This window comes from Acinonyx jubatus, chromosome A2, assembly GCF_027475565.1.
Source record: "Acinonyx jubatus isolate Ajub_Pintada_27869175 chromosome A2, VMU_Ajub_asm_v1.0, whole genome shotgun sequence".
Lineage (NCBI taxonomy): Eukaryota > Metazoa > Chordata > Mammalia > Carnivora > Felidae > Acinonyx > Acinonyx jubatus.
The window spans coordinates 127,785,962-127,804,033 of record NC_069383.1 but is presented as its reverse complement, the minus strand read 5'-3'; the positions used below and the strand labels follow the sequence as shown (position 1 = coordinate 127,804,033).

Sequence of the window (18,072 nt, the reverse complement as noted above, 5' to 3'; positions counted from 1 at the left end):
CTCCACTCCCCGAGTTCACTCTTGTCCACGTTCACCCCTGTCCCGACATTTCCTCATGCACCTGTTTTACAAGATAAAAGATTAAAATCTTCGACACAAAATGGAGCGAGAACCCTAATTTAAGACGTCTTCCTTCCCGGATGCTTTTACTCGTTGTTTTTGTTTGTTTGTTTTGTTTTGTTTTTATCATTCTTGTCCTCTAGAGATTTCTTTACAGAAAATCAAAAGACACACGTTCTATGTGCCCTGGTCTCCATTTCCCTCGTTGCAAAGTCAGGGACATTTAGAAGAAAATGTCCTACTTTAATCATTCAATAGCACCTCTCAGAGTTCTGCCATCCCCAGGAACCACCTGTGTAATAATTTTCGTATTTTTCCTTAAATGTCTCAATTTTATTAAATGTTGCATTGAAGGAGTATTTGCAGATACCCCAGACCTGACACACGAGTAAGAGTTTTGGCTACGTACTGAACGTGTAACACATATTAAAAGTCCTACCTAACTCTCAGATTCTCGAGAATGTTCACGTGCGTCTCCTCTTCAATTCTGCTGGGGGATCTATGACCCACCTCAGAAAGTGCTTGGCACTGAAGAGACATGGAGGTCACGTCACTTTCAAGGTCTACTTTTCTTCCTTGACCCGTCTTCCCTTTCACTTCATCTTTTACCCGTGGCCTCACTTTTACTTCCAGTTTATATTTCTCTTCTTTTAAATACAGGAAGGAGGAGGGAGACCCCCACACACAGACCTCTCACCCTCAATCAATAAATAATCCAATCACATAGAAGGGCTTCTCTCCAGATGAGATGGGTACAAAAATGAAGACATTATTATCTCATCAGAAAGTGAAGAGCTCAAGTGTCAGAGAACAAGAACAAAGAAGTGAATCCCCAGCATGGCTTCGCGCTCTATCTTCCCTCAGACTAGGGCTCGGCAAACCACAGGCCCTGGGGCCAAACTGAACCTGCCGCCCATGAGCTAAGAACAGTTTCGCCATTCTTGCAGGGTTGGGAAAAAATTAACGCTACTACTTCGTGTTGAGTGGAAATTCTACAAAACTCAAACTGCACTGTCTGTCAATACATTTTATTGGAAACACAGCCATGCCCACCCATTCGCGGGTCATCTGCGGCTGCTTTCGCACGACAGTAGCGGTAACAGACCGCGGTGCCCAAAGGCTAAAATATTTACTACCGTGATCAGAAAAAGTTTGCTGATCCCTGATAGGGACAAAGATGTTATGCCAGCCCTTTGCCATCACACACTTACATGAGTACTAGTCCCCCTCCCCCCACCAAAAAAAAAAGCAGGAGTAAAAAGAAAAGCATAAGGAATCTCCAAGTGTTCAGCACCCAGACCAGATAAAACCTTCCGTTGGTACCTGCAGCACTGGCTGGAGGCACAGACACCAGCCGATTGGTAACACGTGTTCCCGCCGCCTGATTTCTCATGCAATTCTGAGGGCTATTAACCATCCTAACAGTAAACGATCCCGATACCTTTTTAAAGCTGCAACATTATTAACAATTAAAAAGCTGCCACCACACATACACAATAACTTTCTTGTACTTTAATATGCATATCCATAGTCTGATTATACCAGCGTGGCGAGATTGACAGGAAATGCTGAGTGTAATGGCTCCGAAGGAGACACTACATTGATCAGTAAATAATACACGTTTTTTGAAACTGTCTAACTGCATATTTACACTTGTCAACTCTTAAACACTTTGGTGACAGACTTCTTTCTCCAACATCTATGTAAAAAATTCTAATACTGATTTTTAAAATGTTTTTAATAATTACAAAAAAACACATCTAGGACGTAGAGGGTTGAAATTATACCCACCACACGGTGCCCCCTGGAGCATTAATTGCTACATCCTTAACATCCCCAGTTACACCAGTGTATTTGCAAATGTCTCAAAAAGGTTAAAATACGGGTTCCAAGTAACCTACTTCTAGTGCTTGCAAGGGGCCAAGCACTGCATTAAGGACTTTACAGCCGACAGGGTAGATGCTACCATTGCCCCCATTTGACAGATGAGGAAACTGAGGTTTGAGGAGGATACATGACCTGGCCACAGCCATAGAATGAGTGAGACCTGGGGCTATCTACCATTACTTCAGACACCATGCTCCCCTTAACCCATACGAGGTTGTGGAAATCTGTATTAAACACATTTCCCAGGCATCCTGAGGGACCGCACTGTGAAAACCATGGCCCCAAGGACTCAGAGGTGAAGGAGAATAAAGTCTGATGGGCCCTGAGTTCAAGTTCCATCTCCTCCCCTCCAAACACCGACCACGGGAGAATGAGAGAGAAATATGTCAGGTAAAGTCATTTTATCTATACTGTCCAGAAAATTACTTTACTCTTGGCTGATTAGGTTAGCATCTCCTTGCCCCAAGACTCCGTATCAATTAAATGACACCAGCAGCTGAGAGCTGGGCAAGGTGGGGTGGAGCACAGTGGGACAGAGACCTGGTTCTACCCAGTGACAGACTAGGTAAGGAGCCAGACAAACCCCTCTCCCCCACCCACATACAACTGCTTTTATTATAAGAGTGCTCAGATACATAAAGAAGTAGAAGAAAGAGTATAATGAGCCCCAGATAGCCATCACCCAGATTCCAGAATATCAAGATGCTGCACCATTTGTTCACTCCTGAAGACTTGTGAAGGAAATCACAAATGACAAGCCATTTCACCCTACACAATCCAGTGGGCGCCTCTTAAAAAGTATGGAGAGAGGAATCCTTTCAATAATAACTGAATGCAGGTGTCGTGAAAAAAAAACAAGTCCACAGAGTATCCTGGGAGCTAGCGTGCTGGCCATCTAGCTGGCATGTCCATCCTGGAAGGGCAGGCATCCCTGTAGGCCACAGACAAAGGGCCTAAGTAACCTGTCAAGGCAGCAACACTTGACCTTTCCAATGCCTGGCTCTCGCCCTGGGCACAAAATTCCAGCAGCCAAGGTTCTGCCTTCCCGCACCCATTCTCAGGAGGAACTGGACTGCTGCTCCTATGTAGCCTGTTCATATCGAATCAAGGGAAAAAACTCACTTCCTCCAACGTAAGGGACCCCACGAGCTGCCACTACCAGGAGCATCTTTACTTAGGAGAGAACTCAAGGAGGCACACAACACTGAGCCTACCCGCATGATTCTGGGAGATTTTAGACTGAGGAAAAGGCCAGTAGGTAAGGAATATTTCTGAAAAAAAAAATTTGGAAGAAGCTATTTCCTTTTATATCACTGGTTCTATAAAAATCCTGTTTGTATATTAAGCTGCAGTTTTAAATGAGTTGGATTCCAATTTCTTCCACAAAGACAACTACAAGCCACAAAATCTTCCCTGCCTGAATCAAATAAAAGGGCCTTGAGGAACCACAGAATCTATTCAGAGACGAAGAGGCAGCAGGCCCTTGTGGTGAAGACACAGGCTTGGGAAGTGGCACAACTTAAGGTAAACCTCACTTACAAAACTTGCTCTGTGATCCGGAGCAGGTGACCGACCTAGGCACTGGGTTTCTGTCTTCTCAACAAGAAAACCGAAAATGGTAACATCCAGAAGACGGTGATGCTGTTTGAATGAAGTAACTCATGCAATACCCAAACCACTCTAGAACAACTAACGCCCCATGAATGGCTGCTGTAATTCTTTGTCGCGAACATTAATAAATCTCGCGGAACACAAAGAGGCATGAACGAGATTTCGTCTCAGGACCTATTCCAATCAAGTGGTTGGGGATGCACGGAACAGTGTGCACCGAAAATCCAAGCATCGCCATCAGAGCAGACCAGGATGGGCCCCACTGATGTTGTCATCCTTGATTAAGGCCGACCGTACTCCCCCATCAACACGCGACAAGAGGTTAACAACTCACATGTTCATCTACAATCACTTTCCAGAACTCTGCTTACTAGGACCAAGACCACACAAATAATCAAACAATATGCTGCGATGAAATTAAAATGTACATTAACTAAATGGTGCTTAAATGCACTAATTGCTCATTTTTCTTTAAGAAGGAATTAAAACGATGGCAATTCTCAACAGGGCACCTCAGCAGCCTGCACTGCATAGAGACTAAGTGGAAATTTCCTTCTTTCAGTCTCTGTGCGTTACTTGAACCAAGTTAACAGAAAATAGATTATTGTTGAAAAACAACACGCAGTGTAATTTTAGTTCCTAGAATTTTACATCACAGAAGATATCATTTGAAATATAATAGTTGAATGCCTTCCTCCCTGGTACAGCCTGCTTCAGGGTATTGATAAAAACCAAGATTAATATGCAAAAGGAAACTGCAAGGCACTTGCCCTGCACCGGTCAGCACCTGGTACATGTGTGTGCTCCTCCCTTTGAGAAAGAAACTGCACTTGGAGAGTGAGAGTCTGGGTTTCATTCTTACCCCACCACTTCCTTCTAGGTTTGAGCCTCAGTTGATGCACAGGTAACAAGAGGGTGAGAATGGTCTCTTTTTTATCTTTTCCAAAGCTCAAGAATGAAAAAAAAAAAAAACTACAAAACTATAATGTTTCACATAGTTAACAACAAAACCAGATGAAAGGTAGAAAAACGAATACTTCACATCACACAATTGTGGCAGACACGTGCCAAAAGCCCAACTGTTACACAACCAGATAACTGCTAAAACTGTGGTGTGTGAGATTTTCTCATTAATATAACAAGCATATAGTGTTTAACCTCTGGATGCCAGATATTAGAGTAAGTACTGGGTAAACAAAGGAAAACCATAAAGACTGGTCAAAAGCCACCGGATTGACATTATTTTGCTGATACTCATGCCAGTGGTCAATGTATAAGCTTGCCTCTAGGAATTCAGGTGGAGAAACTCTGAGGTCTAATCAGCACTCATCAGAAGGGAGAATGTGACTAATTAGTGATGTCTGTCAAGAACACAGGAAGGGGCAGCGGTAGGGGAAATGTAAGATCCAAAATGTGTCAAGAATGTTCACCACCTTTGATTTAGGCAAGGGTTTGATGCTTTTGTGTAGATGTCATGTGAACAAAAGCCTGCCCAATCCATTAAAAGTTTACTCTATAGTGAATTTGTATGTCCAGAAAAATGTGTGTATAATCCCATAAGGGGCTTAGAGAGGAATGGAAAATCTCTGCAATATAAATGCAGATTACCTTTATTACAAAATTGGATCATATTCTCATTCCTAGACTAATTTCCTATATCATAAAACCTATATTCAATTTTATAAATAGCATACACTAAGAATCATAAATTCAGTTAATGCAGAAATTTAACAGATTTTTTTTTAATAATAGTGAGAAAAGGCTGTTTTCGAGCAAGGATCTGAAAGGACAGAAAGGACCCTTTCTTTGAAGATATGTTTTTTCCCTCTGACTCTACCTCCTTGGGGACATAACTAGAGAAGAAATAAATTTCACAGCTAATATATATGAAGTAACATGTTTAACATTATCCAATGAATTTATATCTACCTACACCATATAAATTTATCTCACATAAACTGTCACCTCCAACAGAATTCATTAAAACAATGTTATAGCTTCTGAATTAAATGCAACCTTCTAATTGGAATTTCATCTTACAATAGTAGTGGATTTTCTTTTTTAATTGACAAAGGGAATAATTCATTAGTTTGTCTTACAGTTCTGTCTGAAAAACTGAAAAGTAAATTTGACACAGGTGTTGGCTGGCCACTGCTGTGAAGTACGGAGAGATGGGGGTGGGATGGGGACTGGACGTTCCTTCATCATCCTCAGAACTCGTTGTGCTGCTTATGGGCAGGGAAAGGATGGACACTCTCGCTCTCACCATCCTGAATGACTACACTACTAATATATTCCATTACCTCCACGTAAATGTCATGTTAATTTCTGATCTTCATCAAGCCAGACAATGGTTTCCACCTTGGCCCCTAGCCAATTAGCTGTGTGGAAAATATTCAGCCAATTACATTACCTCTATTAGGTTAGCGACTGGAGAGAAAGGCAAAATAAACACCTCGAAAATACTTCGGAGATAAAATGTAAGTTGACACTGTCTTCGCATGCTGGAGCCCAAGTTATACAATCTGATAGGCAGCTGCCAGCACTCATAACTGCTTATTAAATCTAGCCACTCTTTATGTCGTGAGTGAAGATCTGTATTTTTACCAATATTAGGTTCATTGTGTTATGAAAGAGACCAAAATACTTAAGATCATTCGCTCCAGCTTATAAAACATATTATGTAGTTTATTAAATTGCTAAAATTACTTTTCAAACTCAAAATTTCAGGGCCTGGAAGTTTAAACACAACAAAGTGGCTTTGCCCACTGACAGGTTCCAGCACAACGCAGCTCAGAAGGGGAGCCCATCAGACAGCTTTCCTGTCCCAAAACACCTGCTACCTGCCCCCACCTCTTCCTGGAAGCTGCACCACCACCACACCCCAAAACCGATTAAAAAAATACACATTCTCAAGTTTTATACAAAAGCAAGGAACTCCCAGCCAAAACATAGCCCATTCTCAAGTCTTAAGTGAGAAGAATTATTTCCCGTGTTTTTCCTTCATCCAAATAGCTTATAACTAGGAATGTCATTATGAGAGAGATCAAATAAGTAACTATAGGCAAGTAAGGAAAAACAATTGGCGACAGAACAATGTCACCTGGTGCTACATTCTTACACCAGATCCCCCAGCAAAACACAATTTACTACTAGAGAGTGGGCAATGCCAAGGCACAGGCTGAATAACAAGCCAGCAATTCACCACCTCTACTCAACTCTTCTCAGGAAAACTCTATGCAAATCCAGACTGTTATTATCACATTTATTAATAACACTGTGGCTAACTGCCTATTAAATATGCAGCAGACTGAGCCACTCTTCACTCGTGGAGTGTTGTGATGTGCATCAGATAGGTATCCATATCAACTTCAGCTTCACGCCACGGAAACAGGAGCCAACTCGTTCCCTGCTGGTGAATGGTGGCATTAAAGAACTACATCACAAAGAGAGACCTCAAGCACTCAGCCTTCCTTTTCTCTATCTTGCACCTAAGGTAACATATTATGCAGGCATGGTTATCACTGGCATAACATGAGTACACTGCCCATTTTGTTACCTTAAACATTTGCTGTAATGATCTCTTTGCACAAACCTTTTCTCAGATGGTTTCACTGCCTTGCATGTGAGTAGCAATTTGTTGTTCTGGCTGCCTATGCCTGTGACTGCGACCCTGTTCTACCATGAGGACATTTACCATGAAACACTGCACTCAGAACTGGAGTTTATTTTGAGCCTAAAGACTCCAAATTATAAGCAGTTAACAATGAATTGTGCTTCTTTTGGTTACTCAATAAATTGTAATGTCCTAAAAAGCCACAGGACAGTGGATACATTTTTGACAGTGAAAGGACTATCAGATACAGAGTGCCTGCAAAGCCAGGTTACTGCATCACGGAGGAAAAGAATTAGTCTTTTGGAAAACCTTGGAGGTGGGCTTTGACAAAGAATAGAAGGACAGAAAATCGGAACACATGCCCCAGCTCATCAGATTTCAGGTACTTCTATTTTCTACTAAAAACATAGTGAAGGGCACTTTATTACAATCTGATAAATATAAAGCACTTCCTTAATAAAAAAAAAAAACTGGTATTCAATTTTATCAATTCAGAAGAGAGATCATTTTCATTATAGTTCTTCAGAATGATTTTTCAAATAGCAGGCCTCGCCCAATGAAATTAATCAATAAAATGAACCCAGTCTTTAATCCATTCATGTGGTTTTGTTTAATTTCATACATCAATTTTATGATAGTGAGATTGAGTCACTTTCCCAATACTGACGACAGAGATGACAGGTATTCTCAAACCTGAGTTTGTTACTATTTCAGTGCCTTCAGAATTCCAACCACTTCTATGAATTCTCATGTGTGTATGAGACAGACCCCGGCTTTGGTCTCAACTCTACCTGGATCCTAAAAGATACAATTTTTCATAATGCATGCTATCTGCTCACTAGTCTGCAGACCATCCACAGAAGTCTATCACAGCTATTTAGCAGTGGAAAGCCCTCAGAGGAACTTCATAGGTGAGAAATCAAAGGACTTCCCCAAGACCACCCAGGAAGATGATGGAGGATCTTTATCTGCTCTAAATTCCATGACTCCACTAACCATTTCTCCTCACTGTGGACACTCTTGCCTTATGTGTTCCCATTTACAGTTGGCCTTATTTCTTGCCAATTAAAGAAGGAATGTCAAGAAGGTAAAAGACTGTTTTTCCTCAATCTGAAACTCCAGCAGAATACAGTACCAAACTAGCCTACGTGGAAGTGAATTTTAGAGCTCCCAGGCTCTTTGAGGATCACCTGGTCAATAATAATTGCCTTAGTTACTTCATTAGGGCTTTTTTTTTTTTTAATTGGTGAACTGAGAAGGAGGTCACATTGATCTCTAACTGTAAAATCTTTTACTATCTGTCCCAAATAACTAAATGTATAACAATGTCTTAAGGAGACACTTATCAGAGAAATTTTACTCAACTGGCTAGATGTCTCAACCTCTATACCAGAGATAGACAAGAAAAAAATCACTGAGGACAAAAATCGTTGAGGACAAAAATCGTTGAGGACAAAAGGAAGTAGGCTCCAGTTCTGACCAAGCCCAGGGATTTAGACAGCTCAATTAGACTCTAAGGGCTTCAGCTATTCCATCTATAAAATGAGGGCTTTTTGGGGCACCTGGGTGGCTCAGTCAGTTGAACATCTGACTTTGGCTCAGGTCATGATCTCACAGTTCCTGAGTTTGAGCTCCATGTCGGGCTCTGTGCTGACAGCTTGGAGCCTGCAGCCTGCTTTGGATTCTGTGTCTCCCTCTGTCTCTGCCCCTCCCCTCCTCGTGCTCTCTCTCTCTCTCTCTCTCTCACAAATAAATAAACATTAAAAATTAATGTTAAATGAGGGCATTTAAATTGACATCTTCTAAGGCCTTGGTAGCACTGCCAAATAGGATGCTCTAACCTATGTGCTTTATTTTAAATGTAGAAAATCAGGGGTACCTGGGTGGCTCAATCAGGTAAGCGTATAACTCTTGATTTAGGTTCAGGTCATGGTCTCATGTTTGTGGAATTGAGCCCCACTTCAGGCTATGCACTGATCATGGGAACTGCTTGCGATTCCCTTTCTCTTTGCCTTTCCCCCCCTCTCAAAACTAAATAAATAAACTTAAAAATAAGTAAGTAAGTAAGTAAGTAAGTAAATATAGAAAGTCACAATAGAGACTAACCTGTCCCATATCAGATAACTATTAGGTCTCCCAATTTCCAATAAAATTCTCTTTCTCCTTCACTACACTTCCCTCCATTAAAAAGAACCTGTTTCAAACACAGTCACACTAAGACAAACAAGATGGAGTTTACACCAATGGTTCTTATCACTAAATCACTGAATACAAAACTTGAGATGAGATGGTTCCCCATAAAGGTGACCTCTTCCTATGACAAAGCTACCAGTGAATGATGTCAGAGTTTTTATCCACAACACCTGGCCTCAACCAATTATTTTCTCTGTAAAGGCAAGTCACAATTGTTCCTTCGTTACTATAAAAGAGCCACTGGTTGCTGAGGAACATGGTACAGTCCATCAAATACAGAAAAAACATATAAGAGGAAACGATCATCATGTCTCTTCTGACCTCCCTTAAAAACTACAATTAGTATCTTAGTGAGGTGAACAATGATTGAAAAAAATGCTCATCTTTCTGAATGTCTTTGAGAGTCCAGTATCTTTCTTAAGAGCCCTTATCATGTGGAAAGCTTGGGATGAGACCTTCCTAATGAACAAATCAGCCTTAAATTTCCTCTAAAACCCAAGATGAGGTCATTATACTTTTATACCACGGTGGCTCCTTTTTTTGCTGAGTTATGATAGGACCAAAAAAGTAATTATTCTTTTAATTATGCATGTGGTTCATAATTTAGATAGCCCACCCTTCACAGTATGAACACACACACACACACACACACACAAAAATAAGTTCTCCTGTGTCCTGTTATGACTTTGATAAATCCTCAGATCACTGCAGGGGTTATTCAAGAGGGTTACAGCAGAAAAAAATATCAGAGTTGCTCCCTTCTTTCAAAATGAGAATCTCTCACCCTCAGTATGCAATTGTTATGATGAACTTAGGACTTCTATCAATTTCCTGCACTGTGTGTGACCCCTGCGGCCACTTTTTTGTCTTGTGAATTTTCACACAAATAATCATAAAAGTTCACTTACCCTTTCGGCCAGCAAGCATCACATCCACCCGTTCATGGTTGGCAGCAAATCAGAGAAGGGCTGGAAGCCTTCACCATTGCCCAAATGTTCCGTCTGGAAACTGGAATTGTCAGCAAAAGGTCCTGGGACACTGCAATACAAAAATATTTTTTACACATAACTAAGATGTAGCTTCTAAAACCACCACTTCCTTAAACTTAAAAACAGCAAGGCAGACATAGAATCTAGAGGTAGGGGAAAACACCTTTAAAATGAGGGTAGATCAATATATCAAATGTGATGTTGTAAAATATGAACCGGAAATACTGTTGTGAAAGATACATTTACCCATTACTTCAACACATACACTGACATGTTTTGTTTATCCTAGATTCGGTGCAAAATATTTTACATATTTTAGCATTACAAAAATATCATGTCCCATTATAGAGTGCTTAGCTAACAATAAGGTGTTTTAACTCAAATATTACGTGGATAAGTGTGCCATTTCCTATTAAGTAATTATCTTTCCTAGAGGATGAAAAAACATGAAAATTTAAATAGTGATAATTTAAAAAAAATGTAATGTTTATTTATTTTGGAGAGACAGAGCATGAGTAGGGGAGGGGCAGAGAAAGAGGGAGACACACAATCCAAAGCAGGCTCCAGGCTCTGAGCTGTCAGCACAGAGCCTGATGCGGGGCTCGAACTCATCAACTGTGAGATCGTGACCTGAGCCAAAGTCGGATGCTCAACCGAATGAACCACCTAGCAACCCCCCCTTTTTTTAAAATTATTTTTAAATAATAATGAACACTTCTCCTCCAAAATAATTTTTTAAATGCACAGGAGTTACTGAAGGAGCAAACCTCTGGGAGGTATCTCCATCAAGACAGAACGTACTATGTAATATACAGGCCTCAAAGTGGAGAAGCCCGAATTCTGAACCTGATAATTGTCGCCCGTTGTGTGGCCCCAGGAAAGCCATTTACTATCTCAGGATGCCAGCTTCCTCATGTGCAAAGATCGGGGCAGTAACTGATGCTCCCCAAGTCCCTTCTACTGCTTAGCTTTCTTGGTTTTTTTTGTTTTGTTTTGTTTTAATAAAGTATATTTATTCTGAACAAGCTAAGCTATTAGCTTCTCCTTTCAGATTCCTGATTAAAAACAGTTTTATCACGTATCACTGTTACATCGATCTGCCATCAACACTGAAGATGTGCTACAGGCAGAGAGGGCTTTCTTCGCACATGCACAGAATTCTCACCCTGGCACTAGTGCCCAGCCCTGGTGAGCTGCCACCCTGGGTGGCTGACAGCATCCCCTGGGTGCCCATGGAAGGCTTCCATTTCTCTCCAGGGAGTACAGTTCCAACTACGAGGGAAATCTGCCAAATGTATTACACATGACTGTTTCTCGAACTTTTGCGTGTATAAGCATAACTTGGAGTCACACAGCAAAAAGAGATGGGCTGAGGTTGTTTGCCATCGTTAGGATAAAAACCAAACATCCTTCTGTGGCCTACAAGGCCGTGCAAATTGGTCACTTCCTACTTCTCTGACACCTCCAGCCACCAACCCAATCTTCAGCTACAACATAGGTACAGGGGCCTTCCTTCCACCCCAAGCAAGCTATGTTCTTCCACCTCAGGACTGGAGCCCTTGCTTTTCCATGCTGAATGCCATGCCATGAGCCTACTACACAAGTGGCTTTCTCTGGATCACTGGATCTTAGGGGCAAAGGCCGCTGCAAGAAGGCTGTCCTGCCTACCTACATAGGTTAGATCCTCAGCGACTCTCAGTGATATCACTCTATTCGCTTTCTCCAGAGCTTCTGTCATAACCTAGAAACTTTTTTCTCATGTATTCGCTTGTTGTCCCCGCTTGAATATGAGCTCCACAAGATAAGGGAGCATCTCTGCTGTATTTATCGCTGTACTTCAAAACTTCAGAAAAACGCCTGGCTCACAGCAGGCATTCAATACAGATTTACCAGCTCAACAAATGAATCAACCATCGAAAGAAGTCATTCTTCAGCATCCTACAAAAATATAAGGGCTATTGACCGGAAACTCACTATGTGCTGGATATTGTTTTAAGTGTTTGACAACAATTATTGCATCTACTTCTATTCTTACAACAAAGTTCCTGGTGGACAATGTTATAATCTTAACCCACAGATAAGAAGACTGAGGCAGAGTCTTAGTAACTTGCCCAACATCACACTGCGTCAGGGGCTTGACTCTACGAAGTGCACTCACACAAGAACTCTGTATTTTCCAGCCAATACATTAATACAAACAATTTGAGCGCCTGCCTTGCACTAGACACTCTTCTGACTCAAGCTTGCTGCAAGGTCTTGTAGAGGATCCTTAGCCCTTCTGACCCTGAGCTTCCTGCTTCACACAGGGAAAGCAACCGTACCCCACAGAGACCAGGCAGACGAGACAAGAGAGCAAAATAGGCCAGGTGTGTAAGGTACAGGGAGCTATGGGGAAGGTAGCAACCTGGAAGACGAGCAGTTTTTCAGCTAAAGAGGGCAGCTGGTGCACACCAAAGCCAATTATTGCCACAAAGAAACATAAGCCCAGGGCTTCAAGAACTTCCACGAGTACAAACAAAGGCAGGAATCATTACCATTTTGTGAAATTTCAGGATTTTTCAAAGATAGTAGCTAATCTTTTAACAGCATGAGAGAAATAAAGAAGAAAGAAAATGAAAGAAAAAGAAGAGAGAAAGAAAAGAGAAAGCAAACAAGAAGGAAGCGAAGGGAAGGGAAGGGAAGGGAAGGGAAGGGAAGGGAAGGGGCAGAGGAGAAGGAAGGAACTTGCAACCCCTATACCAAATGACTGCTGAGGTCATTCCATGTCAGTGATTCTAGAGAAATTCAGCAGCACAGAGAAGCTGTACAAGCGAACACAAAACAACAAAGTAGGTGTCTGGGTAGATAAAGGCTTTCTAGAGGAATTATCTTGAACAAGTTTTAGAAGGAAAAGGAAGGTGAGGTGGGAAAGGCATGCCACAAAACCAAAGTAGCATATTCAGAGGCTTGGAGGTGGGTAGGAGGAGACCGTCACCCTCAAAAGCAGCACGGGGGGTGGGGTGGAAGGGGGGGTGGAAGAGTTCATGTAGCCTTCCTCTTCATTCATGCTCGGAAAAGCTGCAGGTTTCCAGCTAAGACACAGTGCTCTAAGGGTCTGACGGTTAGTGTTGTCCTGCTTGATTTCCTAAACCATTCAAGTTACCCTGCATATATGAGAATAAAAACCATGTACCACTACGGTTTGTTTGCATATGTTTTAAGAGTCCAAAAGCCCCAGAACTGAATTTCATCTCCACCAAGCTCTATAATTCTAACCAAAATTCTGAACTCCAGAAATTAAAAACGACAGCCATTGAAATAAAAAAAAAAAGTTAAAAATTTAAGCAACAACAACCACAACAACCAAAAACAGAAGCAAAGACAGACATCCAAATAAATTACCCAGAAAAGTGCCTAGAGGCAAAAACTGTCTACCTAGAATTATATAGCCAGAAAAAAAAATTCTTTGAAAAATGAGGATAAAATAAAGATCTTTTCAGACAAACAGAAGTTCACCATCTCTCTAGAAGGACATTCACAAAGAGGTATATCATTTAGGCCAAAAGAAAATGATTTCAGGAAGAAGGTTCTCTGACTTAGTTAGAAAGAGGGAGCCAAAATAACGAACTTATGAGTCAATGAAAAGGAAATCCATCAGGGTGACTGGGTGGCTCAGTCCATTAAGCGTCGGACTCTTGATTTTGGCTCAGGTCATGATCTCACAGATTCGTGAGTTTGAGCCCCACACAGGGAGCCTGCTTGGGATTTTTCTCTCTCCCTCTCTCTCTGCCCCCCCTCCCCCCCCCTTACACACACAGACTCTCCCTCTCTTTCTCTCAAAATAAATAAACTTGAAAAAAAAAGTAAGTGCATCAAAATGATGTGCATGTCTCAAAAATAAAAACTTCTTAAAATAAATTCAAAAGTCTGGCAACAGATCACAGGCTCCCTACCCCAGCTCACGTATTTACACTGTGGCGGTATCGATCACCAAGGCCTTGTTCTGCAAACCTGAGTGTGCAACTGGGGCACTAGCCTGAAATGCATACTCCTGCCCCCCCCACCTCCAGTCCAGAGATTCAGGTCCCAGGAATCTACATTTCGACTAGACACCCAGGTAATTCTGATGAAGATGGGTCCCTCCACTTTGAGGGGCATGCAATGCTCTCCACCACTTTAGGGTCAGGAATTCAGCCAGCAGGGGGCTGAGCCCAAGGCTGATACACCAAAAGGACTTTGTAGCCTTCCTCTTCCTTAGGGCCCGGGAGAGAGCACCTTGAGGGGAGTTGGGGGGGGGGGGGGTGGGCAGCAACCCTGTCTCAACCCTACCAATCAGGAGCTGCAATAAATTAAAAGCCCATTAACTTATTTTAGAGAAAAGCCTAGAAGAGCTGAAACATTAATCGTGCCATATTCAATCTGTTTTCCTAGAGATCTGAAAAACCAGATTGTCATCTTGGGGGTCATCAGAAAGAACAAAGCCTTCTCCCCTTCAATTTCCATATTTAAAATTGCATATATTCTTGCAAGGGCCACCACCCAGACTTTCCAGGTCCCGTGGCCCCTCCACAGTCTGACCGCAGAGAAAGAAGCCTGGGATGCCATGGGGTCTTGCCTTGTTTTTTTGCTTTTTGTTTTTTTTTTTTCTTTTGTAAGGAACCAAAGCCCAGGGCCTGTGGTTGCAAAACAGCTCCAGGAAAACAGGTAGAGGCAGCCACAAAACAACCGTGATGTTTACTTGTTTTGTTCTCCCCTGTTTATTTTTCCCTGAAGCAATCCTTGCTCAGTACAAAAGTCTGCGGGGAGCTGGAGAGAGCAGCTGTGGTTCCCTGAGGCCAAGACCTAGCAATCAAGTTGTTTACCAAACACTGCCAGGCACCGGGAACACAACAACCGCACAGGCTGTATTTGCATCTGTTTTTCAAAAACAACCTCCAAAAGTCTAGGGCTCGGCCTGGTACTTCCTTGTATGGCGGAGGGCAACTTGAAAATTAAAGGCATGAACTGCACTGGGTATTAGCACCCACGGCCTAAATGCAATGCATTATTCCATTTCTGTGGCATCCTCAGAAACGTCCTACAAAAGGAGGACGGGAAGTCTGTCCTGGGTTGATACAGAAAACACGTTCCCCTCCCTGGCACTTCCAAGCAAGCTAACAGTGGCCATCTTAGCAAATTAACATTACCTGCCCACCATCTAACACCTGAACACATCCAGCAGCGGTTCTCAGTCTCGACCAAGCACCGGGATCCCCAGGAAGGCTAATAAAACAGAGACTGCTGGGCCCCTCCACCAGAGGGGCTAATTCAATAGGTCCAGGTTTAGGTCCTGAGAATTTCTAGAAAGCTCCCAAGTGATGCTGGTGCAATTGGTGTAGGCACCACACTTCCAATGCCACCACTCTCAGACGTTAGATACATCCTCGTCATCCTGAACGCCTGGGAAATCATTGGCCACTTTGACCTCTCCCACGGGTTATCTGAGTGAGTATGGCAGGGTCAAGCTCGAGGAAGTTCACAGAACAAAACACAGTATGTGGTTTTCCATGTGCCTCTCCAGATGCTCTGCCCATCATCCGCCCCCCCACCTCGCTCTGTGCCCTGGAGGGCTGCACCACTAGATACCCGTGTCCTCTGGCTTCCAGCTGGATACAACCAATGGACTTCTCATCTTAGGAGGACAGGGAATGAAAGGGCGGGCCTACGCCAGCAGACTCCATCTTGTTCTGTGTCCTTCACCTTGACCACACCTCCTCCCCTTGAGTGACCCCCCCCCCTCACCTGCCTAACAGGACTCGACCCTTCCCCAGGACCCTTCCCCAGCCAATCGGCTGAGGCCATAGCCATTACCTCACCAACTGCCCCCAGGCCCCAATAAAACCTTTGTCCTTTTGAAACTCGCGCTCTTTCCCTGGTATCTCACCGCTGCGTCGGTGCAGGTAGGGGATTGAGCTCGAGCTAGCTCGAATAAAGGCTCTTTGCTTTTGCATCGGACTCGGCTCCCTAGTGGTCTTTGGGGATCACGAATTCTGGGCATAACAGGAAGATGGGGCATCCGTTGCCCAGGCTCCCTTGCCTCCAGGGAAATGCAGATTAGCTGAGTCCCTCCATGAAAGGTGACGTCTCCCAGCCCCCTCCATGTAGTCTCCACCTTCCCATAACCACTACCTGCCCTTCCCTTGTCCTTCCCAGGCCCAAGGAGAGATAAAAGTCATCTTTTTCCCATGGGGGCCCTGACACAAAACTCAAATTCAACATGCTGTCCATTGGACCTCCTTTGGCTTTGGAATGCTAAATCTGTTATTTTACATGGCCACAGGATATAAGCATGCATGTATGTATGCACACATACACATGTAAATACAAATATACACGTATGTATGAAGTATACACATACACAAATGCACACATGAATGTACACACCCACAAATGTACATATTTATAGGCTTTTTAATGCAGCTGTATCAGATTGGTCAAAAGACCTTGGAGCCCCAAGGTCAAGGCCATCTCCTGTGATTTACACGGATGTTCCTTCAGGTCCCATGTGCTACAGGAAGAGTGGGCCCACTCTGTCTCATCGGTTACACAACCTGATGGGAAGGAGAGCATTTGTGAGAGCTTCAATCCTTCTCTAATTTATTAACTTCATTTCTTTTGTTGCAAATGGCACCAAAATAGAAAGAGAACAGAAGTGGGTGGAGCAGGCTCCATCATCAACTCCCGTGAATAACTTTCTGACAATGCTGAACCCAGTTCAAAAAGCACACCGGCTGCAAAAAAAAAAAAAAAAAAAAGTGTGTGTTGTCAGTTCACAAATAAAATGCCAATCTGCCTCAACTAATAAGGCTTAGAAAAGAAGAATAAATAATACTTCTGCTTTTAAAATAATAATCACCTCAAATGTACCCTAAATAAGCTTCTGTCGGAAGAGCTAAGTTCTAAAGTTCTAGTAAAAATGGTCAACCAAATTTAACCAAGAGTCAACCGCACAAACGTTCTTGGCTTCAGCAAGCCCACCTGACTTCACTTAAATTCTCTAGAGCTATTCTTCCCTTGCTTAACTTTCACTAGCAAGATTTCTTTCAACTCATCAGAGGACTTTTTGATATTTATGCTCAAAAACAAGCTTTTAAGTAAACCCACTAGGTTAATTAGAACACATGGGGAATATGGTTTCCGTGTAATTACTTTTCTAGTTCACTGAGGCTCTAGCAGAAACCTTTTGTGCTTGTTTGTTTATTGATCTTCCTTTACTAAAAATCTTAACATTCTCCTTAAAACCTGGAGTCTTGTCTTCCTGTTGCATTTGTCTGTCCCTTCTCCCTATCTCCTCAATAAGTAACCTAACTTATGTCTAAACCCTGCCATGGAAAATAAGTAATTTAAATGGAACCCCTTCTTAGAGAATAAAAAGCACCATTATCCTGCTGCCTTCCGATCATCCCCAAATCCCATTTCTGTATTAAAGAAACTTCACCTTGGCTCCAGTGCTCACCTCTTCCCACCACCCTCCATTACCAACATCATGAAAAATCTCAAAACTTTCCTTCTTCCTTCAAGAAGAAGAAAGCCATTCAGTCAACATCCCTTGACTTCCAGCAACCAATTCCCTTTCTTAGAACCAAGTTATTGCCCTGCTAACAGCCCACCTTGCCTATCATCTACCTCCAAGGAAAAAAACCATGGTCTCTCTCCACCATGATTCCTTCAACCTTCCAAACCCTTCTTTCGATGATC

The 18,072-nt window shown here is 42.5% G+C and overlaps 1 protein-coding gene across 2 annotated transcripts in view; it reads right to left on the bottom strand.

Annotated features, from left to right (window-relative positions):
* The window catches only part of FOXP1 (forkhead box P1), a 591,936-nt gene that overhangs the window by 495,513 nt on the left and 78,351 nt on the right, over nt 1–18,072 (bottom strand). For both annotated transcript variants that reach the window (XM_053219058.1, XM_027042471.2), the window contains exon 2: nt 10,276–10,405. The gene's annotated coding sequence lies outside the window, so the exon portion shown is untranslated. The remainder of the gene's footprint in view (nt 1–10,275; nt 10,406–18,072) is intronic.